Raw genomic sequence first — 24,140 nt, forward strand, 5'->3', positions numbered from 1 at the left:
ATTTAGGGACACTGAAGACCTAAACACAGAAGAATATGATTCCACATAATCTATAAACAAAAAATAAACCCACAGATATATCACAAACTCTACTGGAATTCTTGAATGAAAAGTTATGTGGGAGCCAAAAAAGGTAATGTTTAAAAAAAAACTGAATTAAGCAAGATTCAGCTTCCAAAGTTAAAGAGGTGATAGTCCCTTTATACTCTTTCCTTGATCAGGCCTAATCTAAAGTACTATGTTCAGTTCTGGGCACCATAATTTTGCATGCAACTGGGAAATAAGAAATACAGATAATGGAGTAGAGAAATCTATCTTACCCTACAAGAAAAAAGAAAAGATGGGGATAAGGGAAGGGAGGGGTGTGATAGAAGGGAGAGCAGAGTGGGGGAAGAGGTAATCAGAATGCAAGGTGTTATGGGGTGGGAGGAGGAGAGAGATGGGGAGAAAATTTGGAACTCAAAATCTTGCAGAAATGAATGTGGACACAGAAGGATGTTAGTAAGCTGGAGAGAATCCAGAGGACTTTCCCCAGAATGGTGAAGGGCTTCAAACTTATGCCATATGAAAATCAGTTGAAGCAACTAAGTATGTTCAGAAGAAGACTCAACTCAGTGGACACACAGTAACTATGTTCAAGTGTTTAAAAAGTTGTCATGTGGAAGAAAGGTTAGACTCGTACTGTTTGGCCCAAGAAGGTAGAACTAGATGCTTTGAGGCCCATAGTGCCTTGATTTGTGAGTATTATTTGGCCTACCATAACCATAGCTAGAACTACTGAAAATCCAAAAAAGAAAGTTCTCACCAAAGTCATAGGCATAGTCAAATGGTTCAACATAAGAAAGTGACATGGTTTTATCAATGGAAATGACACTAGAGAAGATTCATTACCATCTGCTTTGCCACTGCAACCCTAAGGACTATAGGGTTTTCCAGCAAACTCAACTGAAATGTCCTTTATGTGTTGACTCGTCCATTAGAATGAATTTCATATGAGCAGAGACTTTCTCTACCTTTTTTTTTGTATCCTCATTGATTTACACATAGCAAACATTTGATTAATGCTTTTTCATTCATTAATTAATTCATTCATCTAGCCAGCCTCTACCATGCTTCCTATTCCTTCCCTGCCACCTTGCCATCCACCCTGCCATCTACTCCACCCTCTAGACCATCTCCAGAGACCTTGCTCTAGAAGACTTAACCCCCTCAGTCCTAGAACTCTCACACTGGCAACCACACTGTACTGAGTGATGAATGTATTATTTGGCTCACTGTATCTAGCCAACCTCTGCCATGTGTCACATTCTACCCCAGTTAACTTCTTGCCATTCACCCTGCCTCCATCTCTCCCTTTCAGTTTTTGAGTTCTGAACCAAAATCAATCCTGCCACTATTAGGGCAATGACAACTCCATTATGGCTCCACTCCACATGGTTACAACCTCCCAACCCAAAACCCCTCACCCTGGCCACTACTCCTTTATATATGTTGTTTCCCCCCTTGGAATGTGGGATCTTTGAGGGCAACGTGTATCTCACTTTTGTGTCTGTTTCCCTTGAACTTAGAACAGAGCTTGGCATACAGGAAGCACTTAAATGTTTTTTCATTTGTTCAAATTGCATAAAAGAACATTTAAAGGGAGAGAAATTGGAACTCAAAGTTTTAGGAACGAATGTTGAGAACTGTTTTTGTATGCAACTGGGAAATAAGAAATGCAGGTAATGAGGTATAGAAATCTATCTTACCCTACAAGAAAAGAGAGAAGATGGGGATAAGAGAAGGGAGGGGTGTGATAGAAGGGAGGGCAGAGTAGGGGAAGGGGTAATCAGAATGCATGGTGTCTTGGGGTGGGGGGGAGAGAGATGGGGAGAAAATTTGGAACTCAAAATCTTGTGGAAATGAATACTGAAAATTAAAAATAAAAAAATAAACTAAAGAAAACTGGAACATACAATTTAAAAAAAAAAGGAACATTTAGGCTTGAGTTCAGTAAAAACTTCCTAACAATTAGAGTTGTCAGAAATTAAAGTAGACTCACTCAATAGAGAAATAAGTTCCTTCTCCTTGGAGGTCTTCAATCACAAGCTTGATGACTACTTCTTGGTTATGAGGTATTAGGTAATCCTTGTGAGTAAGCTTTGGACTCAATGACTGCTGGGTCCTTCCAAATCTCAAAATTCTGTGATACTGTGGTTCCAATGAGATCTCCAATCCCTTGACCTTTTGTGCCTCTTTGGTGGTCAAATAAGTCTACTCACCTTCCCAACTCTGTGTGGAACAATGGGGAAAGCACTGGTTCTGGAGCCAAAGGACCTTGGTTCAAACCCCCACCTGTGGCACTTAGTACTTTGGGGAAATCCCTTCCTCTCTCTTGACTCTGACTTCCTCATTTGTATAATGAAAATGGCCTCTGATGTCTCTTCTAGTTCTACACCTACGAACATATTATCATCCTTTCCCTCCACCTAGAATGGTGTCTAAATCCAGGCTACTCTAAAAACCAGCTCAAATCTCATTTCTTTCATTCACCCTTTCACTGATGGTTCTCTGCCTAAAGAAAAACCCTCCCTTCCCTAAATGACCTTGGTGCCTATTTTCTAGGTCTATCACCCTTTGCTATTAGTTGAGAATTGTCTCCTAACATTTCTCCCTCTGTTATCTTAAACCCCTACTGAAATCTTGTATTCTTAACTTCTTAATCTGTATACCTTACTTTCCGAACTATATATATTATTTTTTAAGTTAAGGAAGGAATTTATTAGTAAACCAATGGGAGGTCATAAATCCTAAATTCTTTCAGAAAGAAATGAAATATAAACCTGACAAAGTCCCCTATGTAGTCCTCTCTTTAAAATGCAAAATAGTATTTTCAGTTCAGTTTGATATCTGAAAATTTATGTAAACAAACATATCTATATACAAATATACACAAGCAACCCCAGCACAACCACATCTAGCTAGTAGGATTTAAAGGATAATCAACACAACTAAAGATCTTTTCTATTAAAACACTGCAGGAAATGCTAACTCTTGAAAATTCTCATACTGACTAGGGTTAAATGCATCTTATTAAAACATCAATACACCTAGAAGTGGGGAGAAAGGAGAGAAGTGAGATGAGCAGGTTGTCTAATTCATCCATTAATTAATCTGGGAACCACAAAATTCTGAAACAATTTCACATCATATACTATGCGCAGCTTGCAAGCCAAAACATTTTATAATTACTGCTTAGTAATAATAGATTTAGCACAGAGAGATATCTCCCATTTGTCTAGTAAGCCTTTTATCACACTGTGGCTCAAAAATCCCACATGTAGAGGTGTGATAGACATTCAAAGCTTGTTTTATCATTTCCCAACTATATTTTTAATCTTCTTGAAGACAATGACCTTGTCTTTTGTCTCCCCCATAGCCAAGAATCATGGATGTAAGAGCTGCATAAATGTTTGTTGATTTGATTTTATCTGAAAACAACTACATACTAAAGTAGCAAAAATACCTCAATCCCTCATCAGCTGGCAGGGAACTAAGAGAACAGGTGCATTGTCACTTAAAGAAACCTGTCCAAGGTGATTGTAGAGCTGAAAAGCTGACCTACATTGCACTGAAATTGATGCCTCTCTCTGTCTCCCTCCATCAGACTCCTGACATAAGGAAGACTGTGACTGGTCCACCCATGCTTTGGTCTTCCGCCAACCTTAATCCTCTGCTCAGGTTCCCTCTCTGGTTTCTTCACAAAAGGCAAGTATAAAGCCTACATTTTACTAAATGACAAACCTGACGCTCTGCTTTGCTTCATTTCCATTTGCTTCCATTTCCATCAGTCCAGAGATAGTCTTTTCCATTTTGTGACCCTAAGGAATAATGTGAGCACCTTGAGGGCAGGGACTGTCTTTTGCCTCTTTTTGTATCCTTGGCACTTCTCGCAGTGCCTTGCACTCAGTAAGTGTTTATTGATAGATAACTTACATTTCTATAGTGCTGTAAACTTTACAAAGCTCTTTCCACAAAACCCTGTGAGGTAGGTGATAGAAGTGTTAGTGGGTATTTGAAGTGGTTATAGTTTTATTTCATAAGGGAATATTTAGTAATTATGCATGACTGTACCCTCTGGTAAAGTACCCTCCACTTCCTTAGGAAATTGAGTTGATCAATTGTTCAACAAGGGTTTATTGGGCACGAACTGTATGCCCATTACTGCATGAGGCACCATGGAAATGCAAGAGAAGTCTAAGACTCAATGCTTGCCCTCAGAGAGGTAAGTAACAATGTAGGTGCAGAAACAATTAAATAACAGTAGTGGAAAGAGCACATAACTTGGAGTCAGAAGAGCTGAATTCAAATCTATATTTTTTTCACTTAATACCTATGTGACCTTGGACAAGTCATTTCATTTTCATAGGCTTCAGTTTCCTAATTTGTAAAATGAAGAAGTTGAACTGTCTTTAAAATCCCTCCAATTCTAAATCCATGACCCTAACTATATTCAAGGATAAAGTGGTATGGATCTTCAAAGACATCAGTTCTGCCAGAAGAACACTGTTCACAGAAACAGCCACAGTGGCCAATGACTGATTTTGATTGACTTAGCCCTTCTCAGCAATGCAAGGATCTAAAACAATTCCAAAGCATTCATGATGGCAACTGCCATCCACATCCAGAGAAAGAACTATGGAGTCAGAATACAGAGCAAAGCAGACTATTTTCTTTGCTGTTTTTTTCTTTCTCATGGTCTCTCCCATTCATTATAATTCTTCTATGCAACATGACTAACATGAAAATGGGTTTAATAGCAATGTATGTGTAGAGCCTATAACAGATTGCATGCTATCTTGGGGGAAAGGGGGGAGAAAGGAGGAGACAATTTAAAACTTATGGAAGTGATGTTGAAAACTAAAAATAAATAAACAGTTTTTTTTTTAAAGAGACATTAGTTCTGATCTGAATATCAGGAAAGTCAACACAGATCAGGTAAGACCTGAGCTGGACCAAACTTGAATGGGCAGAAAGGAATGAGAAGGGCACTTTTATCAGGGCTACTATGAATGAGGAATTTTCCAAAGGGTCCCTTAATAAGTAACTCAATTTTTTATAGCCCTTTATAGTTTGCAAAGCACCTTCTCCACAGCAGCCCTGTGAGGTGGGTAGTATAAGAAATATTGTCTCCATCTTACAGATGATCCCAAAAGATTAAGTGATTCACCCAAAGTCACTGGGGGAATAGTGGTCAGAGTCAAGGTTCCAACCAAGGTTTTCTGACTGCCAGACTATTAAACTGCCTACCCAATTCTTCATCTATTGTAGATAACAAAGGTCTTATCTTCCCGTTCAGGATTGAGGGTGTTTGGTCTGAGCTGCTCCCACATTGACAGTCACACTTGTAGAGCAATTATAAAATTCTAGAAAGAGACTTCAAGCTCCCCATTGGGGAATCATCACTTCAGGTCTTCAGACAGAGGAAACAGTGACCTGGTTGCCAGGAAATGTGGATCTAGTCCAGGCTTTGCCAATAGCTCCCTGTAAGATGAGTATCACTCCCTTCCCTTCTCTGGGCCTCAATCTCATCATCTGTAAAATGAGGAGGCAGGATTCAATTATGTCTAAGGTTCTTCCCAGCTCTAAGATATTATTATTCTACTCATGATAAGGGTAGAGGAACTTGAGTCACCGGGTCCACCTACAAATTCTTAAATTAAACACCAAGTATCTAATGAAAAGCGAACTCACTCAATGAAATTCAACAGAGAGCTTCTCCATGCCTTTTGTACACCTTCTAGGCTGGAATAAAAAACAAAAGCCAAAAGGAGAAATACAGTCCTGAGGCCCCCCCACTCCCTGGATATCTCTCCTCTCTCTCTGTCTTCAAGGTCTACTCACTTTGCCTACTGTAGATGACAGCCTGCCTGGTGCTCTAAAGAACTAGTTGGCAGACTACAGCCCAAAGGCTGAATCCAGCTTATGGCTTGTTTTCCTAAAGCTCACAAATATTAGCATCTTAGTTCATGAACTGTACAAAAATGGACTGCAGGCCAGATTTGACTCTTGGGCAGTAGTGTGCTGACCCCTAAGCTAATGAGAACCTCCCTCCAAATGCAGATAAATTCAAATGATCTTAAGACTGGTAAATATTTGAACCACAAGCTATTCATCTCAAAAATATTCAACCAACATTTCTTAACATGTATAAGGTACCAAGGGATGCAAAGGGGAATTACACTGTCCCTGCCTTTGAGGACAGGGGTTTTTAACCAAAAGGTTTATACACTTGGATGGGAGGGGGAAAAAAATCTTTATTTTTACTATTCCAACTGAAATTTAGTATCTCTTTCAATTGAAATGTAGACAATAAATACGATTTTGAGACAAGGTCCATAGGTTTCACCAAACTACCAAAGGCATCCATGATACAAAAAGAGTTAAGAACTCTTAGGAGGGTACAATCCCAGTAGGAGCTAACAACTCAGACTTCTGAGCTTGTCATTGAAAGTCTATAATTATCTATCCCGAGGCTGCCTTTCCATACATTTCACATGGTTTCCCTTCACTCCATCCATGTCATAGCCCAACTGGGCTGCTTGTTATTCCCCAAACATGATACTCCATGGCCTGTCTGCCCACTTTTTCAATGGCTATCCCCCATGCCTGACATCCCCTCTCTGTTCATCTCCACCTCATCACATCTCTAGTTTTCTTCAAGATTCAAATTATATTTTGTTGTTGTGGTTCATTCATTTTTCAGTTGTGTCCAACTCTTCATGACCCTATTTGGCAAAGATACTGGCATGGTTTGTCATTTCCTTCTCCAGCTCATTTTACAAATGAGGAAACTGAGGCAAACAAGGTTAAGTGACTTGCCCAGGGTCACATACTAGTAAGTATCTGAGGCCAGATTTTTTTTTTTTTTTTGGCATTTTTCTGATTCAATTTTTTTTTCTCATAAAATTTTTCTGAGGTCAGATTCTGATGTCAAGCTACATCACCTCAGGCTGCCCACTATGGGTCTAGACTCCTAAAACTATAGTTTACAAACCCCCATTGATATATTTGCTGTCAGTAATTAGCCAGAGGGTTAAATTATCTCAAAACAAAGGCATTTTCTAAAATGGAATGATGAGAGTAGCAGTACAAAACAATTTCCCCATATATACAATGCTGATCGGAGATATGGAAATGTGGAGCAGACCACCAGAAGCCTCCAAGAAGCCAGGAACTGAGTCAGAAGTTGGCCTAATAAGTCTAGTAACAACAGCCATCCCTGTCCAAACTACAGAAGGAAGGGGACCAAATAAGGCATACCCAACTCATCCAATAATGCTGGAGGGGACCAGCCTGAGCACCAAAAACTGAATTCAAGAACTGACGCTGATGATATGAGAAAACAGAAGAAAATATCGAATATGATGAAAGACTGAGAGAAGCCCAAGAGAAGTCCAGAAGAAAATAGCCTCATAACAACAGGCTATCCCGAAAGAAATTTTCTGGCTCCAAAAATAATGTGCATTTCTAAAACATTTAAAAGTTTTAAATTTTAAAGTTTTTTTAAAAGTTTTCCTTGCCACATCACCCTCTATGTTGTCTCAGATGCCTACCTTATCTACCCATAGTCATAGTTCTGCCCTGGGAGCAACAAGAATATTGGTTAAAATGGGGAAAATTCACACAACCCATACCAATAGATATTCTGACTTTTTTAACAAAAAAACTCTTAAAAGTTATTAACCTGGAGTCCTCAATTCTGGTGTTTTTAAAAAGTTTTTGATAAGTATTTCAATATGATTGGTCTCTTTGGTAATCCTATGTGTTTCTTAAAGTATTTAAAAATATTATTCTGAGAAGGGGCCCATGAGCTTCACCAGATTGCCAAATTGACCCATGATACAGAAAAGGTTAAGAACCCCTGCTATAGAGAAAACATTTTTTCATTTACAATGCTTATTCTACTTAATACAGTGTTGTTATATTAACATAAATATATTTATTTTTCATTTTAACATTGTGTTTAAAATCTCAGTATCAGAGGATATACTTGCTTTCATGAAAGGTTTCACCGATTGACTCATTTTGAAAACATTATCATCTGTGCTTGAATACACCTAGTTTATTCCCTGAGTTGTGTAGACTCGGCCTCAGGGTCTCAGGAACCCCTGAATTGATTAGCTGGTTTATCCCATGGGCGTGACTAAGTCAGAATGCTTGTCCAGGTGTGACTTTTTTCTCTTTTGAGGGAGTTCTGAAAAAACAGGCACCAATCTTTCAGACCCAGGTTGAAGATTACAGCTTTGTCACCTGGGAACCACAAGTCTGATTTTAGCTGCGGCAACCTGCAGCTGACTCACTGAACCATTAGAATGTGTAAACAGGGTCAGTGGGATGCAGTGCCCGCAGACAAAGCAGCAAAACAATGCTTACTGGACATCACACAGAATATTTAAGATACACTCGTTTGCAAAGCAGCACTATAAAAATGTTCATATTTTTATTTATTTATATACACACAAACTCTCTATATCTACAGCTCTACGAACATTCTGTTACTGAATTGGGATCGGGCCATAAAAATAACCCTACGGAATTAAGTTAATTAGCTTGGGGTAGCAACTGCCCAACATCCAAAACTTGCCAACTCCTCTCCCTCTCCTCCTAAATGATCACTATCTGCAATCTACTTCCTTTGCTACTCATTCTTATCCTCCAAAGTACAAGTTGCACCCCACTCATCCAAGATCCCACACTCTGACACTAGGACCACCCTCTCACTTCCAGGTTCTAGCACATTCCCACTCCTTACTGTTTGGGCAATATCCTCTCCATGGGAGTCTCTCTCCTTCCTCTGCTCCACCCTATCTCTCCCTTCCAAACCTCCTGCTAAAGCCCCTTTTTCTATCTGCAGCAGGGCTCTCAGAGAGGGGGGGAAGGAGCTATTAGTGACTGAAGTTTCTGTCACCTGCCCAAGAAAAGCCTTGAAACATTTGAATTTCCACTTGGCTTATCCACTCAGCAGGGCCGCTTCCCACCTTGGAGCATCTCTCTTCCTCCAGGCAATACTGTGATCTTCCGCTTCGTAGAGAGGCACCGTATATCCTCAAGTGAACTCCCCCTTCATCCTGAAATTTCTTCTGCATCTGCATTTTACAAATGGTTTTTGATTCTTAAAGAACTCAGATATTTTGGGGGTGTTTTCCCACGGACTTTTTTCTTAAATATTTAATGAAACAAAACAGGTTTTTATTCAAATTCATGTAGCAGTTTTTAATAATGTATGCATCACTAGTAATAATATTCCCATTTTAATGATATGGAAACTGAGGGTTAGATTAATGAAGTAACTTGCCCAAGGTTAGATAGCTAGTTTTCTAAGTCAGATTTGAGCTAAGAGCTTCCTAAATATGCAAGTCCACAACTAGGTCCACTGTGTAAAACTGCCTCTCAAATCCCATTTCTGACACATTCTTGCTGTATATCCCTCAGGTGGATCAATTAGCCTTTTGGTATCACCAGCAACCATTTAAGATTATAAAATATATACTCATTTCCATCTGGATACTTAGAAGGGATTCCCAAAGCATCTAGAAGTTCCCAATATCAATAAAATCACAGATCTAGTCCAAAATAATAACAATCCATTTCTAGTACACTTAAATATTCAAATGGATTAATGTTCTATTCAATTTGGAAATTCTTTCCAATAATACAGATTGCAACCTATTCTAAAGAAGGCTTAAGGTAGGCCAGTTCAATGATGCAGGCTGATGGAGCTGGGGAATGGGGAGCATTGGAATGCAGCAAAACATTTGAAGACCACAGATGCAGTTAAAATAATAATAGCAAGAATAACTTTACTAATCAGAAGAAATTAAAAGAGTACAGCAAGGGGTTAAGAACTTGGGTCAGGACCTCATTCCTGGCAGACAACAGGCACTCATTTAAAACAGTAGAAGCAACAGCCAACCTTCTGACATAATCCCCAGCCTAACTGTAGGCCTCTTTTACTCCAGGCAGTAAAGAAACAGGGCACTCCCATCCTCCTAAAGAACCAGCCCCAGCCTACCTGTAGCCACCCACTATCCAAGAGGGGCATTGTGCCAGGTTATCAAAGAAAGAAAAAGGAAAGTGAGGAGGTGATGGAGAAAGGCAAAGAAGAGCAAGGCTCTGGCAGCAGTTGCAGAGGGGAGCACCGCTTGTCTGCCCCTATGAGAACACAAGATTCTTAAGGGCAGGAACTGACTTGCTCTCCCTAGAACTTAGCACAGTACCTGGCATTAACCAATGCTTTTTCATTCATTCATTCATTCAGATTCAGTGGACTCTGTAATCAAGTCCCAGTTCTAATCCTGACTTATTGTCAAAGAGAAGTCCTCTTTCCACTATATGGCTACAACAATGACAAAAAAGGAGAGAGGTAGACTTGACGACATCCAGGGACCCTCAGAGGTTTCAATCTGATGATCATCAGTCCTTTGAGGGGAAAGAGTTCTACTTCCACCCCACTCTGATTCCTTGGAAGTGGTGCTGGAGGTCCTCCCCACTGGTGGGCAGAGTTCTTTCTAAGGCTGTTTATTTAATCTATCATCTTTAGCAATAGGATAAGAATGCAATTCTTCCCCAGCTGGATTTCATTTTATTATTTAAAGGTGGGAGGAAACAGTTATCTCATCCCTATGCCTCCTCTACTGGGGCTCAATCAATGTAACTTGGATTCTGTTGCTGTTTTCCTCCCACATCTCATTAACCCAATGGCTGCTGCTGCTGCATTTGCTGAGCAAGTGAAGGCAATGCTAAGAGTTGCTTCCCTCCCAATTAAGGGACTTGCTGAAATAGATTCACTAGACCTTGGGAACTCTTCTCTCCTTCCTAGAGTCTTTTTTTTTTTTTAAAGCCAAAGAAAACAAAGTTTATTAAGGATTCGCCTAATTGGGTTGCCTCTTAAGGAGCCTAAGCTTTTGTAACGCCTGTATTCACAAGCGGGCCAGACACAATCCCAGTTAGACAGAGTCTGAGCTGGATTGCATCTGAGCACCTTCATGGAGGCAAGGTGGGACTTAAATACAGAAAAGAGTATAGGAGGGATCTGGGGGGGGTGGGGGTGGTCTGGTAGTCCAGGGTGATGGGAGGAGGGGTTTAGGAAGGGTCTTGAGAAGTCCAAGGAGGGTCAAAGACTGGAAACACCTGGAGGCTATCAGGAGATAGACAATGGAGGGTTTGGGTGGGAAGCAGGTAGGGCAATCAAGGGATAACAGACAATGATCACAGAGCTGTGTGTGAAAGGCCAGATTCTGTGAGGAGAAACAGAGAGCACAATTTGAGTATCAAAAGCCAGGTTAAGTGAGGAAATTCCAGAGGAGCTCAAGGAAGTTCCTCGAGTCTGAACCTCATCATTCCCCCCTCAAACAGATTGAACCCAAATTCTTTTGGCGTAAGGGGCGAAGGTCTCAGTTTCTGAAACTTCTTCCTGCTGGCAAGGGGCGTAGAGCTGTCCCTGCCTCGATGGGTCCTGTTCAAGGGATCAGACTTCAGAATCTGGGTGGTGCCGGGTCCAGTGGGCTGGAGACCTAGAGTTGATGGCTTGCACTCTGGAAAAGAAAAACCTGGCAAGAAGGTTAGGCAAACACACACCAAACAGGTACAAAAGGAGTTTAAAGAAAAAACAATTTCCCTGGCATCCCTTCCTAGAGTCTTATAACTCCTACAGACACTCATTGGAGTCCCACTTTCAAATGAGAAAGTCCCGTTCTCTGCCTGCTTACAAGACCAGAAGGGAATGATGCTGACTGTCAGGAAGGTCATCCTTAAAACACCTTGGATAAACAAACCAAAAAAATTGTAATAAAAAAGAGAGGTTGTTATGGCTTTGTCACAGTAGGGACATAACCAGACAATGACATAAACTCCAAAAAGAGAGTTGGCTAAAGAAAATCAGGCCTTACCTATAAGTGGGGTAGGCTTATAACCTCTCCATCATATGGTATGATCTTTGGGTAGATCAAATGTACCCCTGTTTAACTTCCCCACTGATCCTCAAAATTCTACCATGAGAACTGGTTAAGTGTATATAATATTCCTAAGAAAGAGATGAACATACCAAGTCATTATCAGTTATCAACACTGAGCTGTACTCAGCTTTTAAAATTATTTTTATTTTAATTAATTACATAATTCTTAAAGTTTTATTTATACATTTTGTTTTTATACTAGTCTTTCCAAATATACTCTGAAACCCCAACTCTCAAGCTTTCCCTGACAACCAAAACAAATAACAACCCCAAACCAAAATAAATAATTAAGCAAAACTATACATCAACTGTCTGATGGCAAATATAATATTCTATACGCATAGTTCCCCACCTCTCCAATAGAAGGAAGTGAATTTCCTTATTTTTCCCCATAGGGTTAAAAATGTTCATTATAATTATGAGATTTCAGGTTTGTTTTATTGTACTTTCATTTAGATTAATGAAATCATCATTTATGTTGTTTTTGTGATTGTTTACTTCACTTATTTCAGTTCATGCAAAATTTTAATATCCACTTAGATGCTCCCTCAAGCTCCCAAACTTCAAAATTCTCTATTTCCTTTCATTCTCATAACATACTGCTTTACTTCACCTCAGCCACATTTAGGAATGGTTACACACTAGATCTCACTATTACCCATAAATGTTTGGCTTTTCTAATTAGAAACACTGACATTCCTTTATCTGATTGGAATCTCCTATCATGGGCTGCTGGGTGGTACGGTGGCTAGAGCCTTGATCTTAGAATCAGGAAGATTCATCTCCATGAATTCAAATCTAGCCTCAGACTCTTACTAGCTGTGTGACCCTGAGTAAGTCATTTAGCCCTCTTTGCCTCAATTTCCTCATCTGTCAAATAAGCTAGAGAAGGAAATGGCAAACTATTTCACTATCTTTGCCAAGAAAACCCCAAATGAGGTCATGGAGATTCAACAACCTCTTATGATTTCACCTTTTCCTATGCTTCAAACCCTCCTAAATCTGTTCTTTGCCCATATCAAGAATTTCGGACCCTTCATAATCAGTACTCTCTCTACTGTGACTTCACTTTACTCTCTGTCCAACCATTTCAACTTTACCCTGTCCTCTGCTCTTGAATCCCTTGTATGTTTATCCAGTCTTGCCAAATCTCAGCTCTGGAGGAGTTCTCCTCTGCTTCCTCAACCCCTAATCACAAGCTGCTGTATACAGCTAGATGTCTCACAACTGTGCTGACCGCATACATTACAAATTTGTATTATCCATTCTCAACTGAGCCCTCTCTGCAGCAAGGCAATTCTTTTACTGTTCCCTAATTGATTCCCTTTGATATGAAATCTTTCCTGATTCCCTTAACAGTTAGTTCTCTCCTCTCAAACAACCTTATAAAGAATATTCCAGAAGTCTTAAGACTTTAATAGCTTAAAAATTGCACTAAGATTTTTAGGACACCCTGTATTTAGCTACTTTGTATATATTTCTATTTGCTAACTTTGCATTTATATTGTGTATATTATCATATGTACCCATCTCCCTCATTAGAATAGAAGTTCCTTGCTTCTATTGTAATAGGAATAGTCAGAATTGCTTCATTCTTTGTACTTTTGTACACAACACATAGTATAGTACCTAGCACCTTACAGACATTTAATAAGTATTTGTTGGTTGATTGATTTTTCCAGGAATTACTCATATTCATCATTTCTTACAACAAAATATCCCATTACATTCATATACCACAACTTGTTTAATCTTGCCCCAGTTGATGGGCATCTACTTTGTTTCCAGTTCTTTCTTTCTACAAAAAAGTGATGCTATGAATATTTTGTATTTATGGGGTCTTTCACTCTATCTTTGATGTCCTTGGGCATATGCCCAACCTACTTTGTTTCTAGTCTTTGTTACCACAAAAAGTGTTGCTATGAATATCTTTACATATATAGGATCTTTCTTTCCGTCTTTAATTTCCTTAGGGCAGATGGGATCTCTGGACCAAAGGGTATCCACAAATTTAGACTCATATTTGGCATAACTAAAAATGGTTTTCCAGAACTGTTGAATTAATCCACCAAAAGCATAATGTGCCTGTTTTCCTGCAGTTCCTCCAATATTGACTTTTTGCGTGTGTTTTGCCATCTTTGTTGTTGTTTTTGTCCTTTGCTCTCAAAGAGAACCATGACATTAGGAAGATGATTCCATGACTTACAAATTAGTTGGATTTAGGTGAGGGAGGGCTGTGCAAGGTCACCAACCTCAGTTTCTCCTCTAGAGTCATCTGGGCCCACTGGCAAGTTAGAAATGAGGATGACTAGAGATGGCCCCCATGTGCCATCTTTACCCACTTACTGAGTGTGATATGAAACCTCAGAATTGTTTTGATTTGTATTTCTCTTATCACTAGTAATTCACAGCAGTATTTCATGTGGTAGCTTGTTTGAGAATCTTCTTGTGAGAAATTAACTGTCTCTCTCTTACCATTTAGCCCAGCACTTAGAAAAAAAAAAGATTTCTACTCAAAGAAACTTGCTAAAAAAATTGTTTCAAATTAAATTTTTGTTGGAGTAAATGGAATGGAATGAGTTTATAAGATCTCATGACAAATAATTGAGATGAGATTTAGGGAGCAGTAAGTAAATAACCCCAGAGTAATAGGAAAGGCTCTATCCTAGGGCATCTTCTCTTTTCTCTCTATCTCTACTCCCCCAATGATCTTATCAGCTTCCATCGATGCAGTTATCATCTCTCTGCAGATGACTCATAGATCTGAACGTCTGATCCTCATCTATTCCCTGAACTCTCATCCTGCTTCCCCAACTGTTTGTGGACATTCCATCTGGATGTCTCATAAGCATTCAATATTCAACATGCTCAAAATAGAATTCATTCTCTTTGCCCCTAAACTCTTCCCTCCTCCAGACTTTCCTTATTTAGGTTGAGGTCACCAGTATCTTTCCAGTCTACCAAATTTTCAACTTCAGAGCCTTCCTTGACTTTTCCTTCTTCTACATCCCTTATATCCAACCACTTGCCAAGGGTCATCCATTCTGCCTCCATAACCCATAATTCTTCACCTCTTCATTGAAAAGAGGGAGGTACATTTCCTCACATCTGTCCATATATTCTTTCTATTCACATGGCCACCACCCAAATCCAGCCCCTCATCAAATCTTGCCTGACCCATTGCAAAAATCTCAGATTTGGGTTCCCAGCTTCCACTCTCTCTTCTTCTCTTATCCATCCTTCACAAAACTGACAAAATGATTTTCCCAAAGCATGTTTAACCATGACACTCTCTCCTGAGCTCCAGCCCTGCATCACTGTCTATTGGATATTTCTAACTGGATGTCACAGAGACATCTCAAATTCAACATGTCCAAACCAGAATTCATTAACTCTACTTCCCCTTCCCATATCATCTCATCTTACAAACTTCTGTACTTCTGTTAAGAGCACAACAATTTTTCCATTCTCTCAGGTTTATAACCTCTCCATCACCCCCAATTCCTCACCCTCCTTCATTCAATATACCTGATCAGTCAAAATTATCCACTTTATAACTCAAAATGCTCTGTCTCTTGTTTATTCATAAATTCTTCTACCATACCTAAGTCTGATAGTAATGTATTCCATGTTCTTCTCATTTACTTAGAATATCTCCCTTTATATCCAGGTCATGCATCCATTTTGACTTTATCTTGGTAAATGATGTAAGATATTGGTCTATACAAAATTTCTGCCAGACTGCTCTCCAATTTTCCTAGCAATTTTTACCAAACACTGAATTCTTATCCCAAAAGCTTAAATCTTTACATTTGTCAAACGAAGTTACTTATTTGTCTATTTTGTTCCACTGATCCATCGTCCTGTTTCTTAGCCAATACCATCTCTTCTCATAGGGTTTTGTTGGTGATATATGGAAATGCTGATGACTGATGTGGATTTACTTTATATTCTGCTACTTTGCTAAAATTAATCATTTCAGCTAGCTTTTTAGTTGAATCTCTACAATTTTACAAGTATATCATCAAGTACATACAAATATATCTCTGTAAAAAGAGATCATTGCCCATTCTGATCCCTTCCATTTTTTCTTCTCTTATTGCTATGGCTAGCATTTCTAATATAATATTGGATAATATTGATAATAATGATAATTAATATTGATAATAATAATCACTCCTAATCTTATTAGGAAGGCTTCTAGCTTATTTTATCCTCATTACAAATAACACTTGCTGATACTTTTAGTAGATGCTTCTTATCATTTTAAGGACAAATTGATTTATGTATATTTTTTCAAATCTTTTTAAGAGGAATAAGTGTTGTATTTTTGCAAAAGCATTTTCTACATCTTGTTTTAAATTGATCATCTCATTTGAACCTCACAATAACTCTGTGAGCTACTTCCTATTAATGACCTCCCTCTCCTATTTACTTTACCTACTCCCCTCCATCACACGTGGATTCTCTCAGAGCAGAAGTCTCATTAGTTGAGTTTCAAGCAGTATGACAATGAAGAGAAAAATGAGAGGAAAAGGTTGGGAGCAGGAAGACTTTTCCTTCCTAGGAGCCCTCAAATCTAGAGATGTAAAGCTTCCAAAAATATTAAAAGCATGGAAAATGAGTGCTGGAGGGGGGTAGTTTGGAAGTTTAGAAGCTTTTGTTTCTAGAGGGAAGGAGAATGTAACAATCATAAAAAATATTTCTTGTTTCTATAGCCCTTTATGTCATACAGAGCACTTTCCTTGCAACAGTGCTGAGGCAGGTGGTGGTGGAATTATTAGTATTCCCACTTTACAGAAAAGAAAACTGAGACTCGGAAAAATGAAGAGGCCTGCCTAAGGTTACAGGATTAGTGTCAAAGCTGGGACTTAATTCCAGCTTGACTGCGTATATATTGTGTACCCCAACCCACAGCCCAGCAGTATGTGTAAAGTCTTTTTTGTTTGTCTTTGTGTGTCTTGAACTTAATAGGTGCTTAATTAATAAAAGTGTGTTTTGGATTGAATAGGACATGATTAATAAATCTTTGATAAGGTGAACATGGGAGCCTGACACCTCTGACCTGACTAACCAAACTCCTCCAGACCTGTGTCCCCACCCATCCTTGGTCCTTAGTGTCTTTTTCCCTTGGGGTTGACTCATATCGGGGAAAAAATCCTTTTGTTTTTTCCATAGCCACACCCTGTTTGAAACACCCACTATGACTGTCCTGCCCATACCTTCCTTCTGAGTACCTGGAGAAAATTAGGAAAAGCTTCTGGGAATAAACTCCCTTATAACAAAGGAATTTAAGGACAGAGGATAGTGGAAAAACCCAAAGAAGTAAGAGGGAAATAACCTTGCTGACAGCACATTTTAAGGGGGTGTGGGCATTACAAAAGCCTATTTCTAGAATGCTAAATATTCTCCTAGAGATGCTTCATGGTGGTAAAGCATGAAACGTGATTGGCTTAGAAAAATCAGAATTCCAGGCAACAAATGAAGGATGATGGGAATGAAATGGAAAGAACACCAGCTTTGGAGCCAGAAAACCTGGGTTCAAATACCACCTCTCACAATGACTGTTTGTGTGATGTAAATAATTCGACCTTCCTGCACCTCAGTCTCCTAAACTATATGACGAAGGGAGGTCTTTGAGATTCCTTCCAGTTCTAAATCTATGATCCCATAGGCAATGGAAAAACATGTGGAAGCTGTGAGCATGCTATGACATATAATAATTTGTAAATATATATATATATATATATATATATATATATATACATACATAATGTTTTGAATGCAAGTAATTATATAAGAGGCCTGATATTTGTTTTTGTGCTGTTTTCTGTAATGGCCTGTTTTAATTGATAAAATATCAGAGGGGATGCAAGGAAGGTCATTTGGGGTCACTCAGGCTGTAACTAATCCCTAGGTTCAAAGTACTCTTTGGATCCACACTTTTAAAACTATAACTCATGAGCCCCCATTGATATGTTTGCCTTCAATAGTCAGCCAGAGGGTGCAATTTGTTCAAAGCAAATGTATGGTAAAAAAGAAAAAAACAAAAACAGTAACAATATAAAACACTTCCCCTTCTCCTGTCTGAAACCCTACAGAATAGCATTAGGAGAGAAGGGACACACTATCTGTATTAGAAAGGCACACTCTCAAGGAATAAATGTGTTAAAGGCAAATGATGCCTTTGATGCCACAGATACACTAAATGAGCAGCTCTGATATTATATTGGTAGCCTCATGGTATTAAAGGGAGCAGAGGAAGTCCTTTTAGTGTGTCAGCTGAATCCTTTGCAGAGGATTTACAAAAGAACAAGGATGCACAGGATGGGAAGGAAAGGAGTGGAGGACCTCCAGTCTTCATTGCTGGGGGCTCTACTCACTCCAGTGAGATGGCAAATCCATTAAAGTATCTAAATCCACAAAGTCAGATTTCTTAAAACTTGAAAGACACATCCTTTCCTACACCATCTTACCCTTCCAAATGCTCTCTTCTGGACAACTTCCAGCTCAGGGATGTTTGGGATCTTTTCTTAAAGATCCAGCAATACCCTAAAGACATGATTCTAAATTTAAGTCCTTCCCTCCTTCCATCTACAAAATATATTTTATATAAACCAGCCCTCCCCATGTACCATTCCCTCTTGGTCATCAGACCTCACTGTTTTCTACTCATCTCCTCTAGTTCCCTAGATCTACTTTTTAGCTAGCACATATTCTTTCCTCCATCTTTTCTTCTTCTGAGGGCCACATCACTCATTACAAGAGTGTTCTGCTTAAGCATAACTTAGGATACAGCAGAGGGATCTGAGGTTTCCATATTTATTTTTGTTAATTCCACAACTCTCTGCCCATTTTCATTATTTTAACAAATGCTCTCTCCCACTACCCATTCTCCAGACTCATTCTCACCACATGAGGCAAAGAAGTAAAACTGTTAAACCAGAAAACATTGAAATGGAGATAAGAAGCTGCTCAAAGGTTTAGTCTCAACTGCACTTGCTAGCTATGTGACCACAACAAGTCATCAAACATCTTGGAGCCTCAATTTCCTGATCTATAAAACAGATAGCACAGGGTTGTTTGGAGGGTTAAATGAAATAATTTATGAGAAGGTACTTTGTAAATTGTAAATTCCTCTGCAAAAGCAAAGCATTGTTGTCATTACAATGGGTGTGGGTAGAAGAGCCAACCAAAGTGTTTGTGCATGCCCAGTTAGATCATGTTTTCTAAGTACTGTCTACAATGCTGGGCACCCTGTGGGAGTTTTATAGATCCTTCTTGACTGACTGGCTGATTGTGAAGTTGTAGGGTGGGCCTACCAAACAATTTCCTTAGGTCTACAGTCATGATTGAGAAGGAGAAATGTTTTCTTACCTGGCTTCTCTCCAAACTCCTTACATCATTTATATATCATTCACCTTCCTACACACCCACTCTCTTGCACTTGGGCTCATTACTGGTTGTTTTGAGTTGTTTCAGTCATGTCCAATTCTTCATGACCCCATTTGGGGTTTGCTATTTCCTTCTCCAGCTCATTTTACAGATGAGGAAACTGAGGCAAACAGGGTTAAGTGACTTGCACAGGGTCACACAGCTATTAAGTATCTGAGGCCAGACTTGAACTCAACAACATGAGTCTTCTGATTTCAAGCCCAGCACTCTATCCACTGTGCCACCTAGCTATCCCACTCTTCATTGGCTACTTGTGTTACTACCACCATCTTGGCAACCTTGGCACAGAAACATCTCATTGCTTCTCTTCAGTGAATTACCCACATCGCATTCGCAGGCTACCCTTTAGAGCTGAAGAACTATTTGACTGTCATGGGAGGAAACTCAAAATGCACATTATATACAGGTGGCTAAATTACAGACCCAGCTACAGAATTGAGCTTTGTCCAGTTCCAAGGGAGGCAACGCCAGTTTGGTGGAATAGAGAACTCACTCTGTAGTAAGAGTACCTGAATCTGACTCTACTTCCTCTGTGTCACTGGGCAAGTTACTTAATATCCCTCCGACTCAGTTTCCTCATCTGTAAATTGAGGAAGATTGAACTATATGACCTCTAAGGTCACTTCTAGCTCCAAATCTCTGCTCCTGTGACCTGATAATTTGGAGCTGGAAGGAAAGGACCTTAGAAATCATCTGGTATAATTTCTTCATATTTTTATCATTGTTCTATCATTTTAATCACATCTAACTTTGTAACCCCATTTGGGGTTTCCTTGGGAGAGATATTGGAGTGGTTTGTTGTTTCTTTTCCAATTCATTTTACAGATGAGGAAACTGAGGCAAACATGGTCCCTCAGCTAGCAAGTATCTGAGGTGGGATTTGAACTCAGGAAGAGGAGTCTTCCTGACTTCAGGCCCAGCACTCTGTTCACTGCACAACCTCGCTGCCCTCCATCCTCATATTATCAAAAGGGAAATCAAGGCTTAGAGAAAAGAAGTCACTGCTCAAGGTGACACAGAGAATTAATGGCATCTGTTCTAATTCTACACTCCTTCAGTCCTAGACTAGCCGGATTCCATTGCTCACTCTCAGGTGTAATCAACAAACATTTATTCATTTTTTCTGATAGACTAAAACACTCCTCTTATGCCCCATTATCAATATAAGATGATGTCCCTGCCCATTTTAGGATACCCCCACAGAAGTCAGAACATAGCTGTAGCTAGGTTAGGGCAGCTATGATAGGGAGGATAGTCACTGTTGAACTATATAAATGAGTTCCATCCACTAAAAGAGGTTTGGGGCTTGGAGAAGGTGATAGTGATAAAAGAAACTGGTAAAGGCTTAATCAGGGGCAGGGAACCTGTGGCCTCAAGGTCACATTTGGATTCAGTCAAAAAGGCCACACTTGGGGACCCCTACATCTTTTGAATGAATCCAAATGTTGCCTTGAGGCCACAGGTTCCCCACCCCTGGAAAACATGGCATAAAGCATAGATTAGCAGAGAATCTTATACCTCTGGCTTTGCAGACCCACTTACATAATGCAGCTAACATATAGAAGAGGATGAAAGAAAAGCTTGGGAGTATCAAACCATTGGAACTGCCAGAGTGTCTCAAGTTCACACAACTAGGGATCAGTGATATTGATTTCTTTCCTCTCCCCTTGACCTGGGCTTCCAGCACAGGGTTCCTGATAATCTACCTTAGTATTGCTAGTGAGATTGGGGCATTCTTAGAGAATTCTTAGTGAATCAAGTGAAACCTGAAATTGGACAAGGAAAGAGGAGCCAGAGACCTGTTTCCTAGAGTATGAACCTACTGGGCTTGCCAAGGCAAATACTTCTTCCTATTCCAGGGCTTCTATCAGCTGGCCCATAAGTGCTAGCAACAAACAAACAGGGACGAAGGCCCACCAGTTTCTGTGAAGAAAAGCAACCTGAAATGAAAGTTATCACTAAATGAAAACCCCAAGATTGGTAATGGCTAAAAAAAAAAAACCATCTCACTGACCTGAGAAGCTGGGTCATCTTTGGATGTGGTCAACATCAACTCAACAAGAGAATATCAGAGTTACAATGGCTCAGAGAACAGAATCCCAGCCATGAATGGAATTCAAGTCAATGTATGTTCCCTCATCCTAGTTTGGGCAACTATGTGATGCAGGAAGACTCGTCTTCCCAAGTTCAAATCATGCCTCAGACACTGACTAGTTGTGTGACTCTGGGCAAGTCACTTCATCTTGTTGGCCTCAGTTTCCTCATCTGTAAAATGAGCCGCAGAAGGAATGCTTTGTCCCAGCTTCATTTATCTAGGTTACTTCCCAAGATTCTTAGTCCCTGGAAGGATGACAGAGATTAGGGACATCAAATGAAGGGCAGCGCTAATCTTTGAAAGTGAAAGACAAAAAGATGAAGAGATAAGAGAGAGGACTCATTCATTGGTACTCAGTAATGCACCTGTCCCCATGCCACTTTGGGCATGGACAGGCTCTGCCCATAGGCACAGCCTTTGAAGTATTCTATCAGCACCACTCTTTAGTGATGAGTTTTTAGGGACAGACAGTGAAATCTCAGATCCTGGAGAGCTGAGCCCTCAAGGCAACATTCTGTTATCCTATGTATAGGCTAACCTGGACATCCACAAGGAGAGAAATCTGGGCTTCTTTCTTTGGGAACCTGGATATTTATAACCACATACTGATTTTTATTGACTTGGGACTCAGACCCAGACCGTGGTGTTACAAGTCAGAGCTGGGGGTTGAGGAAAACGGACAGTGAGCAGACAGGATTTCTCCAGTCTGGGGAGTAGAAGTAGGCATTAAACTAAAGTCAGTTTGTGATAAAATGCAATCATTTTATACTAACTCACTTGTGTTTCTTTCACCACTTTGATTAAATGCTTTTCTGAATCAATGCCCTCGGTAAAGGTGATTCAATAGCATGAAGGGACAAACAATTAAGAAGCCAAGCTGAGTGATTTGATTTGCAGACTCATCTACATACAGATACACCTGCTAGACAGAAACTTCATCATCCACTGTGACCCATGCTAGAGCTGAAGCTAAGGGCGGTTAGCAGTAACTGCTTAGAGCTTTTGACGGGAAGGATCAAGCAGCTTAGCTGATACTCAGAGAACATGCTGGTGCTGAGTGGTAGGCATCAAATTTGCAAGGGGGTGAGAAAGCTCCTGGTGACAAGACTTTTCATTCAAGGTCCTGCCCGAAGTGGGGACACAAGAAGAGGAGAAAGTGTTGGGGCTAGTCATCTCCCCCTCCTTATAGAAACCTTGAAAGTACAAAAGAGGCAAAGGGAATAATTGGAAATGCCCATTTGTACTATCCTACTCTATCCAGAGAAGGCTCCTCACATGCTGGTGATCAGGCAAAAACCACTATAGAGGGAAATTTTTTCAAAAGGAGAGAAGGGCAGGCTCTGAATTGGGATCTGTGGAGGCATAAACCAAAAAGCCAGGCCAGTTTGGTACCAGACCTTCTTTTGGGGGAAGGAGAGATGGGGGAGGAAAGGAGTCCAGAGTGCAGAGACAAGCTGGAGAACTCTTTGCTAAAACAGATATTCAAGCAAGTCAGTCCTGGATCAGGAAGATAGAGACAAGGTGTGTCAGGAGTTGGCTGTTTTTCTGAATCAACTCATCTCCCCCAGGGCCTCACTCCTGCCCTTCCTTGACATACCAAAATGGTCCCAGACCACTGGTCTCTCCTTGCCCTCTCCTAATTCTCTCCTGCTGTTTAGAGAATGGGTTTGGATATTAAACAAGAGAAAGTCAAGAAACAAGATCTATGGGAAGACAAGATGGGAGCACTAAGAAGGATACTGGTGGCTTTTAGCTATTTCTAAAATGAGCCAGGGAAGAAAATAAGTATTTACATAGAGCCTACTATGTGCCAGGCACTATATTAAGCACTTAATAAATATTATCTCATTCGATCAGGACAAATCACATACCTTCTCCCAGGTAGTGTAGTGTGAAAGGTGGAAAGAGGGTAATAAGGGATTTTTTAAAAGAAGGTATATTATTAGCATTGAAATTACAGAAGCCACAGACACTCAAGGATCAAAGACACCTTGAGCAATCTCATTCTTCTTCTAGAAGTCTGTAAGGGTAAAAATCAGTCAGCAGCTGGGATATTTAAAAAGGAAAAACTATAGTTATTAGCTGTAGAGAATCAGGCATGTAACTGCAGGTAACTTGATATCTTTAATCAATTTGGGTTGATCATTATTGTCCTCGTTCAGTCATTTCAGTTGTGTCCAACATTTTGTGACCCCATTTGGGGTTTTCTTGGCAAAGATAATAAAGTGGTTTGCCATTTCCTTATCTAGTTCATTTTACAGATGAGGAGAGTGAGGCAAACAGGGTTAAATGACTTGCCCAGGGTCACACAAACCCAAATCTTGGGAATTCGGAAAGGGTTTGTTTGCATTGTCTAGGTCCAGAGGAAGTGATTTTGATGTAATGTTTTCTCTAGTATGAGCCTCAGAGAGATAGTTGGAAGAGGAACATATATGCCTTTGTTTTCCTGGGTATTTTATAGCCTGTGGCAAAGTTTAGTATATACCCGAGTTGCAGGAGGTTGGATTTCTAGCAAAGGATGAGTCTTTGATGATAAGTGCTTTCTGAAACAATCCAGCCTGCATCTCCTTAGGCCGGAACCCTTAGAGTACAAT

Source organism: Notamacropus eugenii, chromosome 3 (genome assembly GCF_028372415.1).
Source record: "Notamacropus eugenii isolate mMacEug1 chromosome 3, mMacEug1.pri_v2, whole genome shotgun sequence".
In the NCBI taxonomy this organism is placed as follows: Eukaryota; Metazoa; Chordata; class Mammalia; order Diprotodontia; family Macropodidae; genus Notamacropus; species Notamacropus eugenii.